Here is an 18959-nt window from a genome sequence, read left to right on the forward strand (position 1 = left end):
TCTAAGACGTTATTTTGTCTCGTACCTTCTGTTACAACCTGGGTTAAGGAAAAACTGCTTAGTATCGTCAACAATTCCTTTGCCACTGTAGACGTAGCCCTAATATTTGAAGTTTGCTTATTCCAAGAAAGCTCTGGAATGTTAAAGTCCCCGCCAATGACAAGGTAATCTGTATTGACTGTCTCTATTGTCTTTGAAAAATCAGACAAGACAGTAAGAGAACTTGAAGGAGCCCTATAAAATGAACATACTGATAATGTTTTCCCGTTTGGTAATCGAATCTTACACCATATATCCTCGCAATTTCCGCTGCCGATATCGAGGGCGGAACAAGATAGCAAAGTGTCAACAAGTATAAAGACTCCACCGCCATGACGGTTTCTATCGTTCCTAAAGCATGTGTAGCCGTTTGGAAAGACTTCATTGCTTGTTATTTCATCATCTAGCCATGACTCCGTTCCAAGCACTACACTTGGTTTGGTCACGCGTAATAGGTTATCGAAATCATCTACTTTGTTCTTGATACTACGGCAGTTGACAACAAGCAAAGTTACATCTGCTATAGAGCTGCGCATGCGTCATGTCGTTTGCACAACTTGGCCACTACCTTCGTCATATACATATACTTGCCCGTTTAAAAACAGCTTATCATATTTTAGGTTCACGCGAGCACCATCAAGAGCATTCCTTTTGCGGAATTCCCAAAGAAACTTTCTTTTTCTGCGCACTGCCTCTGAAAAATCTTCTGATATACTAATATTGGATCCTTTTAGTTTCCTTGCGTTGGCTAGAATTGCCTGTTTATCTTTAAACATCGAAAACATTGCAATGAGCGGCCGAGGTTTATTGGCCTGGGACCGGCCAAGTCTGTGTGCCCTGTCAATCTGCACTGGCGTTAGTCCTAAACGTGACACGATTTCTTGTACTTTTTTCTCGGAGACAGCGGGCAGTTCACGACTTTCACTGTCAGGGACACCATAAAATATCAGGTTACATCGCCTGCTGCGGTTTTCCAAGTCGTCTATTTTACGGGATAAGTCCTTCACCGTGCTGTGAGTATCTTCAGTTTTCTTCCTACATTCAGTAACGGCTCCTCTTAGGTTTGCGAGCTGTGTTATTGCACTTTCCACAGAATCTATTCGCGACTTCAGCTCTTCTATAGCTATTTGACCTTGGTTCTGCGATGTTTCGATAGCCTGTAATTTGGCCTTTATTTCTTTTTGGCCATCCAAAATTAGATTCAGTGTTTCAGCAGTAGTTGGGCCAGAATTTAGCTCTACGTCACCGCACAGGAATAAAAGCCAAAAATAGAATGCATATCTTCGCAGTAAAAAGAAACGACGTTTGGCATGACAACGCACAGCGCGGTACTCTGAATGCAAACTTGAACCACGGGGCGTAACCGGCACCATGAATACGTGAAAGGTGAAAGTCTCATTCGAATGATCACCAACCTGCGTTAGCAGAAGAAAATGCGTGAGTGGCACAATCATGTTGGTGCCGGCCTCACGCCCCGTTGCTGCACTGATCCAGTCCGCCTTTTGTACATCGTAGACACGGCCTTCATCCACCCAAGGTTCGTTGACCAATAGTTGGCTCTGTCCAAACATGTTAGCCGGGCACACATCGAAGTCGCTGCCACCGTAGCTTGCGTGCTCTACCCTGAATTCCGTAGCCATTGATGTGCGACACTCTGCGTCTGCGCTGCCATTGCGATGAGGAGGCTGTGCGTCGGTGCAGTAGATAACCTGCGTTAGCAGAAGAAAATGCGTGAGTGGCACAATCATGTTGGTGCCGGCCTCACGCCCCCTTCAATCTAATCTCTACCCACAACATTTCACTTTGACTGCATTCAATATCAATTTCCCGGGAGCACATTGTCGCATCCACTAAAATAAAAATGCCTCCCCCGAAACGATTTCGGTCCTTAAGGTAACAAACAAAGCCCCTGGGAAACACTTCATTATCCTCAACGTCAGCATCGAGCCAGGATTCAGATCCAAGAACGACAGTTGGTCTAGACATATCAACAAGGCTAGAAAATTCATCACATTTATTACGTATGCTTCTGCAGTTCACAATAAGAAAAGAAAGCACAGACCCATCCGCTTTCAGTTCCTGTCAGTCTGCTTGCACAACTTGGTCTAGGGATTCATCATAGACGTATTTCACCTTATTTATATAAAGAGTAGTGAACTTGAGGTTTACTTGTCAGTCTTCACTCGATTAGCCTGACATTGTAGTTGTACTGACATTGTAGTTTACTGTGACGATAAAAGCAGTGTCAGCATGGCGGTAGAAATGGCCACAAGGTTTTGTAAAACGACAGGAAGTGCCATTAATTGGAGCAAGTCACTTGGAATCTGGCACGGAAGCTTGGAGGATACACCAGCGCTTTTAGGAAATGTGACATGGGTCATGACACCGACGGAATATTTAGGAGTGCCGCTAAAATAATACAAAGACCCGAAAGAATACTGGCAGCAAGAAATTCAGGAGGTGGAAGAAAAAACTGCTAGGTTTGGAGGGCGAAATCTGTCCATGTTCGCACGATCGACCGTGTGTAATATCTTTTTGGTAGCCAAAATATGGTATGTGCTACGAGCTCTCTGCATGTCGAGAGTAAACATTCAAAGGTTACATAGGGTCTTCGCTGTATATATATTGGGCTCAACGTGGGAGCGAACAAGCCGTACGAACTTATTTAGGTCAGTGAAAGCTGGTGGCCTCCGTTTAGCGCATTTATTTTTGAAACAGGTAGTTTCAAGATTTTTGTTCTTGCTTGACCAAAGAGACCCCTTTCTGCACACAGTGGTTCAAATAAGACTTAATGAAGCTCTGCCGCAATTTGTTGTTTCATCACACCCTAATAAGAGATCGAGCATTAAGGGTTTCTTTCGAGAAATGGTGTGGTCCTTTCATTTTCTATGTGCGCGCTTTTCTTTAGAATACCTCAGCAATGTTACACAGAAAAAATTGTATAAAGGTGTTGTTGATACTGAAGTGAGAAATAAGGGCACCAGCAGAAGACGAAGAATAAGAAGTTTGTTGTTGGTGCTCGGGCTCGCTCCGTTTGGCCGTTGCCTGTTTCGGCGCATTCATAAAAACTGCGAGCGCATCTACTATTAAACGCGTACTATCAATTGGTGGAGCGTGCTGGTTCCCATTTCATCCTGGAACTCCGTACCCGGACTCTACCCCCAGCCTCGGCAATGCCTGACGACGTGCCCCAACAAGGTGCTCCCGTACCACCGGTGGTCGCCTGCTCCGGCGTAGCCCGGCAGCGAGACCCTGTAATTTTCAACGGCACCGACGAGCACGACGTCGAGGACTGGCTCACTTCGTATGAGTGGGTAAGCGCCCACAATAAGTGGAATGACGGTGACAAGCTCAGCAACGTCAACTTTTACCTGGCGGGCGTTGCACAGCTATGGCACCTCCACCACGAAGCTGATATTGCCAATTGGGCATCCTTTAAAACGAGCTTCGCGGAAGTCTTCGGCCATCCCACTGTTCGCAAGCAACGCGCGGAACAACGCTTACGCGGTCACGCCCAGCAATCCGGCGAGAACTTCACGTCCTACATTGAGGATATTGTGGACCTTTGCCGTCGCATCAACCCTGCTATGTCCGAAGCTGATAAAGTCAGACACATCATGAAGGGGATTGAGGACGACGCTTTCCAAATGCTAATTGCCAAGACTCCCCAAACTGTCGCAGACGTGGTTCAGTACTGTCAGAGCTACGACGAGTTGCGGAAACAGCGCATTTCTGCACGACTCACGAGCTCTGACCCGGCCGACATGTCGTTATTGACTGTAGGCGCCGTTTCTACTGACACCACAATGTTATGGCCGCCGATCCAGCAGTTCGTCCGAGAGGAAGTGGCACGGCAATTGTCCCTTGTTCCCTGCGTCCCGGCCTCAGCGCAGGGGCTTGCTCCGACGCTCGGGCTCGCTCCGTTTGGCCGTTGCCTGTTTCGGCGCATTGCCTGTTTCGGCGCACTCTGCCAACAACCGCGCTCGTCGCTCGCTCGCACCGTCTCTTATCTCCACACGGCTCTGACCTTTCTGCGTTGTGCATTCGCCGCTCAGTTTCCGTTGCAGCGATAGACCGCACGTACCTTCGCCCGCTGCGGCGTATATGCGCTTGCTGCCAGCGTTTTGACAGTCGTTGTCTGCAGTCATTCAGTGTGATCTATTCATGTTTGTTTGTGCGCGCTCACACCACAGTTAGTAATAGTCGGGCCACATTTTCCAACGCACGCTACACATGCAATGCTGCCCGGATCGGCAGTGCAGCGCTACAGGTGTGTCCCTTCGCACGCGCTGCCCACGGGCAGCGCTTCTCATCAACACCACCGTTTCACACGCGCCTTCTCGTGGTCATCGAGTCTCTCTTCATGTCGGTCTACTTACGCCGCAGCACACCTGCTTACTTAATCAGCTCATGTTTACTACAATTCATATTGCTACCAAAGCCGCTCACCTTACTTCGTATGACATTGCTGTGTTGCTAACGCATTCATTGCTTCGCCCGTAGGGCGAAACTGTGACTTTTTTTTTTCTTTTTGAATGCGTAGACGGATCTCTCAGGTTTCAACGCGACCGTCCACGCGCACAAAAAGTGACTCATCGTTGTCGTTTAGTTGAGGCAGCCGTTGTCCTCGCCCGGCCTGCTAGCTCAGTCGGTTAGAGCGTCGTGCTAATAACCCGAAGGTCGTAGGTTTGATCCCTGCGCAGGCCACGCGTTTCTTTTTGTGCGGACTCCAGTGGCTCCCATGCTTATTGTTCTCTTTTTTTCTTTCTTTTTGAATGCGTAGACGGATCTCTCAGATTTCGCCGTGACCGTCCACGCGCACATTGAGTGACTCATCGTTGTCGTTTAGTTGAGGCAGCCATTGTCCTCGCCCGACCTGCTAGCTCAGTCGGTTAGAGCGTCGTGCTAATAACGCGAAGGTCGTAGGTTTGATCCCTGCGCAGGCCACACGTTTCTTTTTGTGCGGACTCCAGTGGCTCCCGTGCTTATTGTTCTCTTTTTTTTTCTTTTTGAATGCGTACACGGATCTCTCAGATTTCGCCGTGACCGTCCACGCGCACATTGAGTGACTCATCGTTGTCGTTTAGTTGAGGCAGCCGTTGTCCTCGCCCGACCTGCTAGCTCAGTCGGTTAGAGCGTCGTGCTAATAACGCGAAGGTCGTAGGTTTGATCCCTGCGCAGGCCACGCGTTTCTTTTTGTGCGGACTCCAGTGGCTCCCGTGCTTATTGTTCTCTTTTTTTTCTTTTTGAATGCGTAGACGGATCTCTCAGATTTCGCCGTGACCGTCCACGCGCACATTGAGTGACTCATCGTTGTCGTTTAATTGAGGCAGCCGTTGTCCTCGCCCGACCTGCTAGCTCAGTCAGTTATTCTGCTTCCGGCAGCCGAGCTGAGCGGTCAGCAGAGTCATTGGCTCCAATGGAGCGGCGACAGCGGCCCTAGTTGGCCGCGGAAACAGGGTGAACTGCGAAGACGACACAGGCTGTCAGATTATTTTGCCTCCCCTGCCAAAAGGACGCGTGGTGCTGAACACCGTGTTTTTGCACGGTGACGTGCGAGCCAGACCCTACAGGGCTGAGGATTTTCGGGACGTTCTCGGCCCAACAGGACTGCTGCCGGAGGTGCTTGCCCTTGGGGCTTACCAGATCAACCACGTCTGGGCGGTGACCATGAACAACGCCGACGCCACGAAACGGCTGCTGGACGTCAAGGAGCTCAAGGTAAAGGGCCGGCGCTGCATCGTAGTTGACCCCCAAGACCAGCAGGTACGGCTGCGTCTTCATTGGCTAATAAACGGTGTGGCTGATGAAGATGTGATAACGGCGCTGGCGGCCTTTGGAAAGGTCGTTCAGGTCACCCGAGAGCGATGGCGGGTACAAGGAATCAGCGACAAGGGGACGACTACCCGCTCCGTGTTGCTCAAGCTCAAGAGCGGCGTGAAGCTGGAAGACCTCCCACACCAAATCAGGGTCGCAGGTGAACTGGCACTTGTTGTCGTGCCTGGCCGCCCAATGCAGTGCTTACGCTGCCATGGCTTTGGTCATGTACGTCGGGAGTGCAAGGTCCCTCGGTGCTCGCAATGCGGCAGGTTTGGTCACTCGGAATACCAGTGCATACGCACGTACGCTTCTGCTACCGGGCCGGCCGAGGGTGACGACGCCGCGCAGTTGGTGATGGATTTTGCCGAGGCCGAGGACGCAGCAAAAGGGGCAGGAGACCAGGCAACCCTAAGCGCGGTAGAGGGTGCGCTTGCACCTGCTGTCGAGGAGGGGGCCCTAGTGGTTAACAAGGATACCGAAGGAGTTGTAAAAGAAACACCCGACAAGACCAAGGAAGAAATCACTAGAAGCTCAGCAGAAACAAGCGTGTCAATGGAGACAGGGGAAGACCTGTCGGCAAGGAATGACGCAACGTGCAGCAACGTTGGAGTCTCGGCAAAACGGCCTCTTCAACAGGCTGTAGACAACGCAGCGCACCAAGGAAGTAGCGAGGACGGGCCGACTTCGAAGACATCTGGGACATCGGGGGGCAGGCGCAGCAGCTACAAACCACGTCCCAACATCATCACTGCAAAAAAAAAAAAGATCGAGAACAAGCCACCACCGCTCTCCAGTGGTACCGGTCCGCCGGGTGGCTCTGGAGGTGTCTAGCGGAGTGCTAGACGCTAAAGGTAAGCACCATGATCCGGGCCAATTTTTTCACTAGACAGCCATGGCTCCCAACCCGACGCTTAGACTGGCTACGCTAAACGTTCGAGGTCTGGCCGCCAAGCGAAAGCAAAGCCAAGTGTGTAGGCTACTGGCGGACCATCACCTTGACGTTTTAGCAGTGCAAGAGACAAAAGTGGATGGGGACGAGGAGACCCGGAGCATGGTGCAGCGGTTTACGTCGCGGTATTACGCAATAGTGAGCCACGCCATAGGGGCGTCAGCTGGTTGTGTACTGTTCATTAAGAAGTTACCGGGTCTCACATTGCAAAGGCTTCTTTTCTTGTCCATCTGGCAGATTAGTTTTGTGCAATTTTGTTTTCAGTGGACTGGAATGGTGTGTTGTGTGTATTTATGCTCCAAATGCGTTAGAAGAACGTGCGCAGTTTTTTGTCAAGTTAAAAGAGTATATGGCTGTTGATAAGCATATGGTATTATTGGGTGATTTTATTTGTATTCTGAGTGCCCGAGATAGGTCAAATAGAGGTCAAAAAAACGATAGAAGTAGGGATATCTTGGCCGAGATAATTAATGAATGCGAATTAGAGGACGTGGCTGACTGCATGATAGGGACGCGAGATGTGCGTTTCACGCACTTGCAAGGGAACAGCCATGCGCGATTAGATCGCATTTACGTGTCGCTTGCAGCAATACCGATGTGCAACAGTTACAACGTCTGTCCCATTTCCTTCACTGACCATTGCTTGGTTAAATGTGATATAGGAAGAAAGACAAAAGGTTGCAGCTTCTCTTGGGAGCTGTGGAAAATGAATTCGAAACTGACCACTGATGAAAGTTTCGTAGCAGCAGGGCTGGAATGCATCGAAAAAACTCTTCTGAACGGAGACGGTAAACTTGCAGAACGATGGGAAGAGTTTAAACAGTGGATTAAAATGAAAGCCATTGATCGTTCCGTCACACTAAATTATGAAGGGAAAAAGAAAGAAAAAGAACTAAGGAACAACTTTGGAGAAGTTGACAGAACTGGAGTGCAAAGAGCCGGGAGCATTCAAAAGTGATATACGGAATATCAAACAGCAACTTGAACTGCATGACGAGGAACGTTATCGTGGCGCGATTGTTCGCGCTAGAGCCGAGTCCTTTGCTGTAGCGGAGACACCCACGAAAAGGGCGCAATTGGACTGGAAAAGGCGCACGCACGGCGCAATCAGATTGACGCGATCGAAGCGGGCGGTCACGAAGTTACAGGTACCGATAGCATAGCACGTGTGTTCTTTCAGCACTATGAGAATCTGTTCGCGCTTAGGCAGGTAGACCCGGAACGTTTTAAAACGAAATTTTTAGCACGCATGCCTCAACTGAGTGAAGAAACGAAAGTTACATTAGAAGCGCCGATAACTGTTTTCGAAGTGGAGCACGCGATTGATAATTTGAATCCCGGCAAGGGTCGCCTGGCCCTGATGGGCTTTGCGCTGCGTGGTACAAGCGGTTTAAAAAAGAATTGTCAGAAGTACTGGTAGCAGTTTTTAACGAAGCGTACGATGGTAAAGTTTTACCACTGTCGTTCAGTGAATCCCACACGGTGCTGATTCCGAAGACAGAGGACGAGGACAAGCTGAAGCAAGTAACATCATATAGACCAATAGCACTCACAAATGTGGACTACAAGGTTTTAATGAAAGTTCTAGCTGCTAGACTTCAGACAGTTATTAAAGACATAGTCGGTCCACACCAAACATGCGGAATTAAGGGTCGCACTATAGCTACGAATGTTCACAAGATGCGGTCCGTTCTAGAGTGTTGTGATTCCCTGGAAGCTAGCGTGGCCGTACTCCAGTTGGACCTGGAGACGGCATTTGATTGTGGAGCGCATGTTATTTTGTTTACCATACTATAACACATTAATGTGTTATAACACATTAATGTGTTAAGGTGTACACATTAACACATTAATGTGTTAAGGTGTACCTCTGGCGTATCAAAATTGCTCTACCAGACTAATTATTAACAAGGCATTGGGGGCCCCCATCACAATCCAGCATTCCGTGCGTCAGCGCTGCCCCATAAGTCCACCTTTGTTCTGCATTTACATTGAAACGTTATGTCTGTCAATACTTGAAAATAATGGTATTAACGGTTTTCGTTTACATTCGTCAGAGGTGAAATTGCTCGCGTATGCCGATGATGTTGCAGTCTGTTGTATTGATTACGAAAGCATCGAAGAATCTATTAGAGCTGCCAAAATTTTCAGCGACGTTACAGGAAGTCGGGTAAACTGGGGAAAGTGTCTGGGATTTTGGCATGGAGTGTGGTCATCGACCCCGGACATTTTTGCCAACGTCGTGTGGCAGAAAATGCCTGTGAAGTACCTGGGTGTGCCACTTGAGTCCTACAAGAATAATAATGACTACTGGCAGTAACAAGCAGACCTCTTACGTGAAAAGGCGAATGCTTGGATGGCTAATTATCTCACCAGGTTTGCGAGGGCTACCGTGTGTAACACGTCTTTTGTGGCCAAACTGTGGTATGTGATGCAAGTTATGTATTGTTCTAGGGTAAATGTTCAGAAATTGCATAGGGTTTTTGCGATCTTTGTGTGGGGATCTACCTGGGAAAGGTGCAGTCGCACAAATTTGTTCAGGAGAGTAAAGTGTGGGGGGCTTGGACTGGCACATCTCTTTCTCAAACAGTTAGTGAACAGATTTTTCTTTTTTCGCGAGGTAAGCGACCCATTCCTGCAAACGGTGTGCCAGGCAAGATTAGGGCGCTGTTACCCGACTATGTTATTAGCACCCATGTCATGTCGGGTACGGTGCAGGGTTACTTTCGGGAAGTAGTATCAAGTGTGCGATTTCTATGCGTTCAGTTTTCTAATGATTATTTGTATTCTGTTACAAAGAGAAAATTGTATAAAGACATATGTGACATAGTGTTGCCAATTCCCTTGTACAGAGCCATATACAGTGCAGGCCAGGGTCACAATGTCCTGAAAAGAGTTAAGAGAATGCAAGTAGCGCCAAGTGCAAAATATTTCTTTTTCAAACTGCATACCGGGACGCTACCTGTGAAAACTTTCCTTGAGGAGCGTGGGTATTGCATGCCCTGGTGTTCTCACTGTTTTATTTGCAAACAACCGGAAACCATCGATCACGTTTTTCTTCACTGTTGGGAGGGGGTCTTTTTTTGGGATGTGTTGCAGCGAACAATGAAAAAAGAATTCCCGCTAGATACGCACGGCATCAGGTACCTTGCAATAGACAACGAAGGAGTACCTTTTGATCTGATTATGTTGACTGGCCTGCACAGTATATGGCGCTCACGAATGGCTGGCTTCTACTGTGAACCAGATAGAAGACCGGCAAGGCTGTACTTTCGAGAGAGCATGGCTCGTTTAATAGAAGTAGAAAAACAAAAGAATGGGCTTCCCCCTGGATTGCCAGCGTGGAACCCTTGGCGACACTAAAGGAATTTTACATGACATCACCGGTCACCACGCGACTGACGGCATTATGTGCATTACAATAACAACCTTTATTGTAACCTTGTTTTGACTTCTCATTTGTGATGTGTGCTACGTGTTTTGTTGTTGAAAAACCGGCAATAAAGAAAAAAAAGGCCTGCTAGCTCAGTCGGTTAGAGCGTCGTGCTAATAACGCGAAGGTCGTAGGTTCGATCCCTGCGCAGGCCACGCGTTTCTTTTTGTGCGCGCTCCAGTGGCTCCCATGCTTATTGTTCTCTTTTTTTGTCCCTTTTTGTATGCATACACGGATCTCTCAGATTTCGCCGTGACCGTCGACGCGCACATGAAGTGACTCATCGCTGTCGTTTCATTGAGGCAGCCGTTCTCCTCACCCGGCCTGCTAGCTCAGTCGGTTAGAGGGTCGTGCTAATAACGCGTAGGTCGTAGGTTCGATCCCTGCGCAGGCCACGCGTTTCTTTTTGTGCGCACTCCAGTGGCTCCCATGCTTATTGTTCACTTTTTTGTCCTTTTAGTATGCATACACGGATCTCTCAGATTTCGCCGTGACCGTCGACGCGCACATGAAGTGACTCATCGTTGTCGTTTAATTGAGGCAGCCGTTGTCGTCGCCCGGCCTGCTAGCTCAGTCGGTTAGAGCGTCGTGCTAATAACGCGAAGGTCGTAGGTTCGATCCCTGCGCAGGCCACGCGTTTCTTTTTGTGCGCGCTCCAGTGGCTCCCATGCTTATTGTTCTCTTTTTTTGTCCCTTTTTGTAGGCCATAGACGGATCTCTCAGATTTCACCGTGACCGTCGACGCGCACATGAAGTGACTCATCGTTGTCGTTTAATTGAGGCAGCCGTTTTCCTCGCCCGGCCTGCTAGCTCAGTCATTCTGCCAGGCCCCGGAAACTCCGCTGGTTTTTTGTCCACGCGAATTGCAGCGCCATCCATGAGATGGATGCGGAACTAAAATCGCTTTACCTTTTTTTTTTCTTGTCAACCCTCTCTCACCTTTGTCGTCTCTCTCTCGCCTTCAACTATCGGCGGCGCGGCCCTCGCTCGTCGTCGGCCGTGCTAATAACGGCCAAAACGGCAGAAATTTTTAACACGAAAGTGTTTTATGCCGGGGTCCACCAAGACTTCACTGACGTATTTCCGTCACGGAAATACGTCATACGGAAATACGGAATGACGTTCTTACAATGTACACGAACATAATACAAAGAAAGAAACCAGAAGAAAAAGTTCCACAAACATGCAAAATTTGGAAATCGAACCCACGACCTCTCGGTCCGCGACGATAGATCGCCGAGCGTTTAACCCATTGCGCCACAAACGCATTTGCAGAGAGCTACACAGACGCACCTTATATATCTAACACTCCTCCGTGTACCCGCGCTCTTGCTCCGGGCTGTGCCGCCGCCTACGAGCAGAAAAGAGAAGTACTGCATTATGACACTAACGCGCTCCGACAGTGAACGCTTCGGTGGTCTCAGCACTACGACGCCTCGATGCCAGCATTCGAAGGGACGCTGTCATCGATGGATGGATGGATGGATGGATGAGGCTGAACCCTTTAAATCGGGCGGTGGCATACGCCACCTAGCCATGGCATTTTACATAATTTGTACTTTGTGGTGGGTGAAATTTCACCCCTGCCTTAATTTTATCCACCAATCAGATAACCTCTGTTTGGTTATTTCTACCCTCTTAAAGACTATTTTGCCTTCACTGTCCCTAAACCCCAATGCTTTGAAAAAGTCAGCCCCGTTGCCTTGCACTGTAGGGTTAAGCCCCTTACAGAAAAGTATGAGGTGTTCAGCCGTTTCCTCTTCTTCTCCACACGCACAGCACAACGTGTCTATACCTTGGTACTTGACTCGGTACATCTTAGTCCGCAATACTCCCGTCCTGGCTTCAAACAACAAAGAGCTTCCCCTAGAATTATCGTAGATATTTTCTTTGGCAATTTCTTGCTTGAAAGTTCGGTATGTGCCCAGTGCTGATTTCGTCTGCATCCCTGTTTTCCACAGACCCCTCTCTGTTTCCTTAACCTTTTTCTTAACCGCTGTTTCCTGGTTTGCACCCCTCCTGCAGTCCAAATATTTGATTGACAGTTTTCTGGTCAGCTTCCTCCATTTTGTATCAACATTCCTCATGTACAAATAACTGAAAACTCTCCTTGCCCACCGCTTTTCTGCCATTTCTCTCAATCGCTCCTCAAATTCTATCTTGCTGATGGCTTCCCTGCCCTCGAATGACGTCCATCCCATGTCACCCTGTACCCCCTGATTTGGTGTATTTCCGTGTGCTCCCAGAGCCAGTCTACCTACCCCTCGCTGCTTAACTTCCCACCTTGCTCGAACCTCTGATCTCATGCACAGGACCGCATTGCCGAAAGTCAAACTAGGGACCATCACCCCTTTCCAAATCCCTCTCACCACTTCGTACCTATTGTAATTCCACAGTGCCCTATTTTTCATCACAGCTGCATTTCTGCTACCTTTAGCCGTCACATATTTTTCATGTTCCGTTAGGTACTCAGCCCCATTGTTTATCCACACTCCAAGATATTTGTACTTATCCAGCACCTCCAGATCATCAAGAAGCACTACCCACGCCACCTAGGTGGCGTTCACCGTACTCAGCACAGCGGAGCGTGGCCTCCGAAATTAGCTCTGAAAATGTTTCTGAAGTTGATCGCGGAGGCTGCAATTACGACGCGCTGTACGCGCTGATTTGACTCGGTGACGATTCAGTTACGTGCTTTGTCTTGCGCGTTGTATTAGTGTGTCAGTTACGTGCTTCGTCTTTCGCGTTGTGCTAGCGTGTGCCGCGTAGTGCAGCTTCCATATGCACGACGGTTGCTCATGGTCATCGACGTTGGTAGTCGTGATGGAGGAGACGTGCCACCAGGCGTCAGCGTGGGTGCATCAACGCCTAAGGGCGCTTTAGCCACAAAACACCAATAGACATTATATATCAATGTGCAATAAACATTACACTACTTCTGTGAAGACACGTTTCACTTTCGTGTTCTATACCGATTCCTATATAAGAGGGATCAACCACATTTTTTTTTCCTGGCATTATACGGTCAGTTTTTCGCCTCCCGTGCTAGCAGTGTGGTCCCTGTGGTAACCTACCGTTGCACGTTTGTCGGCTTTTTTTTCGCCATGTCTCGCAGCTGTCGCTGCTCGTGTGTGGTTCAGTGGTGTACGAACACATGAAGACGAAGTGAGCCATGCGACTTGAAATTGTACCGCATCCCTAAAGACAACAGGTGCGCACCGCTCTGTTTACTTCCCCGTTTTTATTTGTGATAGTAATTGTGCGCAGCCGCACATGGCTGTCAGGTGGTGAGGCAGCAGTTGGCTGATTTGAAAACACCACAACGATGCAGTAAATCGTTATGCCAACAAGCAGCGAACATAAAGCTCCTGATAAATATAGTACCACCTGTGCCTATCGCAAGGAACACGTGTGTAGGTGTGCGCGTTGCACTTATTTCTATCTAATTGGCCGCAATCGTTTAAAAATGCATTTCTGAGAATTAAGGTTGACATGTCACAACTAGCACTCTGCCGCGATGCGAAACGAGTTCTGGTTTGTATGATTCAACTGCGATGTTATAATTTATTATCTTCACCGTTCTTCAGGATGGAAGCGTTGTTAACCTACGCTGGAAGGATGGACCTAATGGCTTTGCCCAGATACAAGTCAACAACCACAGATAATGCTCGGTGCACTTCACGGAGGTGGATTTTATGGACCGAGCGAGAAGCAGGCCATGAGAAGCTATTCTGCGCATTGGCTATTCGATCAATTACAATAAATGTTTTTTACATGTGCGTACATGAAACACCATCCACGTTTTGGTGCATTATATAGTGTGTTGCACTGTCTGCTCCAATTCTGGTTTTCGCAAACGAACACAATAAAGTGAATCCAAAGAACTATAATGTTGTAAGTGCAATTATTGTTTAAATATAATTTGGGCACATGCTTGCTTGATACTAATAATGAATGGGACTGCGTGCATGAAAACGCAAAAAGAATCAACTGCGCACAAGCACGCAGCACGAATGCACGAATGGCACGGCCGGACAAGAGAGGAGCGCGGAGCGTGCGGTTCGGTCCGGCGGCGCGTCTGATAACGCCCGCGACAAAAAGAAAAAAAAAAGAAAAAGAAAAGCGCGCCGCGGACAGCTAAAGAAATAAAAAAAAAGAGCATTGCGGATGGCATGAGGGGAGGGTGAGGCGAGGCTTGCGAGGAGGCATAGAAAAGTCAAGAGGGATTACGTTATTATAAAAAGACGTTATTATAAAAAAGAGAGAAAAAAAGTGATATAGCGAACGGGGAGGGTAAAAAAAATCGCGCCGCTTTTCTTTCTTTTTTGCTTTTTTTTCCGCCACCGTAGTACCGTCATCCATCCGCTAGGGCCTAACTGAAGCGCGCGTTGGCGCTAGCGTCGACTGAGCGTCTGCTATAAAAGAACCAATGGGAGGTATAGGAAGATTCACCCTCCTGATTCTGCTTCCGGTAGCCGAGCTGAGCGGTCAGCACAGTCATGGGCTCCAATGGAGCGGCGACAGCGGCTCCATTGGAAAGGTCGTTCAGGTCACCCGAGAGCGATGACGGTTACAAGGTATCAGCGACAAGGGGACGACTACCCGCTCCGTGTTGCTCAAGCTCAAGAGCGGCGTGAAGCTAGAAGACCTCCCACACCAAATCAGGGTCGCAGGTGAACTGGCGCTTGTCGTGCCTGGCTGCCCAATGCAGCGCTTACGCTGCCATGGCTCTGGTCATGTACGTCAAGGTATCAGCGACAAGGCTGTCAGATTATTTTGCCTCCCCTGCCAAAAGGACGCGTGGTGCTGAACACCGTGTTTTTGCACGGTGACGTGCGAGCCAGACCCTACAGACCTGAGGATTTTCGGGACGCTCTCGGCCCAACAGGACTGCTGCCGGAGGTGCTTGCCCTTGGGGCTTTCCAGATCAACCACGTCTGGGCGGTGACCATGAACAACGCCGACGCCACGAAACGGCTGCTGGACGTCAAGGAGGTCAAGGTAAAGGGGCGGCGCTGCATCGTGGTTGACCCCCATGACCAGCAGGTACGGCTGCGTCTTCATTGGCTAATACATGGTGTGGCAGATGAAGATGTGAGAACGGCGCTGGCGGCCTTTGGAAAGGTCGTTCAGGTCACCCGAGAGCGATGACGGTTACAAGGTATCAGCGACAAGGGGACGACTACCCGCTCCGTGTTGCTCAAGCTCAAGAGCGGCGTGAAGCTAGAAGACCTCCCACACCAAATCAGGGTCGCAGGTGAACTGGCGCTTGTCGTGCCTGGCTGCCCAATGCAGCGCTTACGCTGCCATGGCTCTGGTCATGTACGTCGGGAGTGCAAGGTCCCTCGCTGCTCGCAATGTGGCAGGTTTGCTCACTCGGAATACCAGTGCATACGCACGTACGCTTCTGCGACCGGGCCGGCCGAGGGTGACGACGCCGCGCAGTTGGTGATGGATGTGGCCGAGGCCGAGGACGCGGCAAAAGGGGCAGGAGACCAGGCAATCCCAAGTGCGGCAGACGGTTCGCTTGCAGCGGCTGTCGAGGCGGTGGCACCAGCGGATAGCAAGGCTACCGAGGGAGGGGCAGAAGATACAGCAGGGAAGACTAAGGAAGAAAGAACAAGCAACTCAGTGGATGCATGTGTGCCAATGCAGACAGTGGAAGACCCGTCGGAAAAGAACGACGCCACGGGCAGCAACGTCGGAGCCTCTGTCAAACGTCCTCTTGAACAGCTTGCAGGCAGCAAGGCAGCGAACCAAGGAAGTAGCGAGGACGGGCCGCCTTCGATGACACCTGTGGGCAGGCGCAGCAGCTACAAGCCACGTCCCAACATTGATACGGCGGAAAAAAAGACTGACAACAAGCCACCACCGCTCTCTAGTGGCACCAGTCCTCCGGGTGGGCCTGGGGGCGTCTAGCGGAGCGCTAGACGCTCACCGTGCACCGTGCTCCGGGCCCAATCTCATTTCACTAGACAGCCATGGCTACCAACCCGACGCTTAGATTGGCGACGCTAAACGTTCGAGGTCTGGCCGCCAAGCGAAAGCAGAGCCAAGTGTGCAGGTTCCTGGTGGACCATGACCTTGACGTGTTAGCAGTGCAAGAGACAAAAGTGGATGGTGTCGAGGAGACACGGAGCATGGTGCAGCGGTTTACGTCGCGGTATTACGCGATAGTGAGCCACGCCATAGGGGCGTCGGCGGGTTGCGTATTGTTTATTAAGGAATCGGGTCTCGCGGTGCAAGCTATTTTTTCATGTTCATCCGGCCGGTTAGTTTCGTGCGATTTTGTATTGAGTGGGCTTGAATGGCGTGTGGTGTGCATTTATGCGCCAAATGTGCCAGAAGATCGGTCGCATTTTTTTTTTCAAAGTTAAAGGAGCACATGTCTTCTGATAAGCATAGGGTACTGTTAGGTGATTTTAATTCGGTTCTCAATGCCAGAGATAGGTCAAATCGAGGCCTAAAGAGCGATAAAGTTCGGGACATTTTGGTCGAGATAATTACTGAATGGGAATTGGAGGACGTGGCTGACTACATGATGGGGACGCGAGATGTGCGTTTCACGCACTTTCAGGGAAACAGCCATGCGCGTTTAGATCTCATTTACGTGTCGCTTCTAGTAATACCGATGTGCAACAGTTACAATCTCTGTCCTATTTCCTTCAATGATCATTGTCTAGTTAAATGTGACATAGGAAGAAGACAAAAGGCTGTGGCTTCTCTTGGGAACTGTGGAAAATGAATTGAAACTAACCACTGATGAAAGTTTCATAGCAGAAGTGTTGGAGTGCATCGCAGAATCTCTTCTGAACGGTGAGGGTAAAGTTTCAGAACGATGGGAAGAGTTTAAACAACGGAATAAAATAAAACCCATCGATCGTACCGTCACACTAAATTATGAAGCAAAAAAATCACAGCATATCCACGGGGTGAATGATGATGTGTGGGCGAAGCTCCGGAGGGAATCATCGGATCTCCCGCTTAAGGGGACGCTAGCACAAACGCGTTAGAGACGTGCAGTACTCTCTAGTAAGGGGGAGCGGCCACAGCGTCTTACGCAGCCATTTACACATGCCGGAACGTGCACCGCGTTTGCCTACGCCATCACATGACTGCTGAGAGAGTATACCCCCCGTATTCATAAACGCTCCTCGACTTGAACTTGCCACCGCCTTGGGCAGCGCGTTCGAAACGCGTTGAAGGTAAGGCGGAGAGGCCACAGCGTCTTACACCAGCTTCTTACACGGGCCGTAACGCGCTAGCACAAACGCGTTAGAAACGCGCTAGAAACGCGGCCTTTCGTTAATGTTGGGTATTTATTGCCATCGTGGTGCTTGTGTCTATGTGTGCTTCGTGGCGTAGTGGGCTAACGCCCCGCGCTCGGAAGCGAGGGGTCCCTGGTTCGATTCCGCGATACGGACACAACTTCGGAATTTTTTTTCTCATTTTTCTCAGACTGGTTACACACTACTACTACGACGAGGGACGAACGGTTGCCGCCTTAAGGAGCTTCGCCTCTAAAAAGAAAGAAAAATAACTAAGAACAACTTTGGAAAAGTTGACAGAACTGGAGTGCCAAGAGCCGGGAGCATTCAAAAGTGATATACAATATGTCAAACAGCAACTTGAACTGCATGACGAGGAACGTTATCGCGGCGCGATTGTTCGTGCTAGAGCCGAGTCCTTTGCTTTGGGGGAGACACCCACGAAAAGGGCGCAATTAGACTGGAAAAGGCGCACGCACGGCGCAATCAGATTGACGTGACCAAAGCGGGCGGTCACGAAGTTACAGGTACCGATAGCATAGCACATGTGTTCTTTCAGCACTATGAGGATCTATTTGCACATAGGCAGGTAGACCTGGAACGCTTTAAAACGAATTTTTTAGCAAGCATGCCTCAACTGAGTGATGAAACGAAAGCTGCATGAGAAGCGTCGATAACTGATTTTGAAGTGGAACGCGCGATTGATAACTTGAATCCCGGCAAATCGCCTGGCCCTGATGTGCTTTGCGCTGCGTGGTACAAGCGGTTTAAAAAGGAATTGTCAGAAGTACTCGCAGCAGTTTTTAACGAAGCGTACGATGGTAAGGTATTACCACCGTCTTTCAGTGAATCCCACGCGGTGCTGGTTCCGAAGTCAGAGGATGAGGACAAGCTGAAGCAAGTAACATCATATAGACCAATAACACTCACAAATGTGGACTACAAGGTTTTAATGAAAGTTCTAGCTGCTAGACTTCAGACAGTTATTAAAGACATAGTCGCTCCACACCAAACATGCGGAATTAAGGGTCGCACTATAGCTACGAATGTTCACAAGATGCGGTCCGTACTAGAGTGTTGCGATTCCCTGGAAGCTTGTGTGGCCGTACTCCAGTTGGACCTGGAGAAGGCATTTGATTGTGGAGCGCATGTTATTTTGTTTACCATATTAGAACACATTAATGTCGGGTGCATCATCATGGATGGTGTAGCTCTGGCATATCGGAATTGCTCTAGCAGACTAATTATTAACAAAGCATTGGGGGCCCCCATCAAAATCCAGCGTTCCGTGCGCCAGGGCTGCCCCATAAGTCCACTTCTTTTCTGCATTTATATGGAAACGTTATGTTTGTCAGTATGGTATGGTATGATAAACTTTATTCAGGTCCTGAAGATCAACCCTTAGGATGACGCAGGCGGCTCCCACGTCGGGACAAAAGTTATGGTGAGG

General features: G+C 49.3%; 6 non-coding genes across 6 annotated transcripts; all 6 read left to right on the forward strand.

Moving 5' to 3' along the window:
- Nucleotides 1-4672: 4672 nt before the first annotated feature.
- Nucleotides 4673-4746, forward strand: Trnai-aau (transfer RNA isoleucine (anticodon AAU)). Its single transcript has one exon. It is a non-coding gene; the product is annotated as a tRNA-Ile (tRNA).
- A 166-nt stretch (nucleotides 4747-4912) lies between these two features.
- On the forward strand, nucleotides 4913-4986 carry Trnai-aau (transfer RNA isoleucine (anticodon AAU)). The gene has a single exon. It is a non-coding gene; the product is annotated as a tRNA-Ile (tRNA).
- A 164-nt stretch (nucleotides 4987-5150) lies between these two features.
- Nucleotides 5151-5224, forward strand: Trnai-aau (transfer RNA isoleucine (anticodon AAU)). The gene has a single exon. It is a non-coding gene; the product is annotated as a tRNA-Ile (tRNA).
- Nucleotides 5225-10322: 5098 nt separating this feature from the next.
- Nucleotides 10323-10396, forward strand: Trnai-aau (transfer RNA isoleucine (anticodon AAU)). The gene has a single exon. It is a non-coding gene; the product is annotated as a tRNA-Ile (tRNA).
- Nucleotides 10397-10562: 166 nt separating this feature from the next.
- On the forward strand, nucleotides 10563-10636 carry Trnai-aau (transfer RNA isoleucine (anticodon AAU)). The gene has a single exon. It is a non-coding gene; the product is annotated as a tRNA-Ile (tRNA).
- Nucleotides 10637-10800: 164 nt separating this feature from the next.
- On the forward strand, nucleotides 10801-10874 carry Trnai-aau (transfer RNA isoleucine (anticodon AAU)). Its single transcript has one exon. It is a non-coding gene; the product is annotated as a tRNA-Ile (tRNA).
- The last annotated feature ends 8085 nt before the right edge of the window (nucleotides 10875-18959 follow it).

The sequence above is a fragment of the Dermacentor silvarum genome, chromosome 5 (genome assembly GCF_013339745.2).
Source record: "Dermacentor silvarum isolate Dsil-2018 chromosome 5, BIME_Dsil_1.4, whole genome shotgun sequence".
NCBI lineage: Eukaryota > Metazoa > Arthropoda > Arachnida > Ixodida > Ixodidae > Dermacentor > Dermacentor silvarum.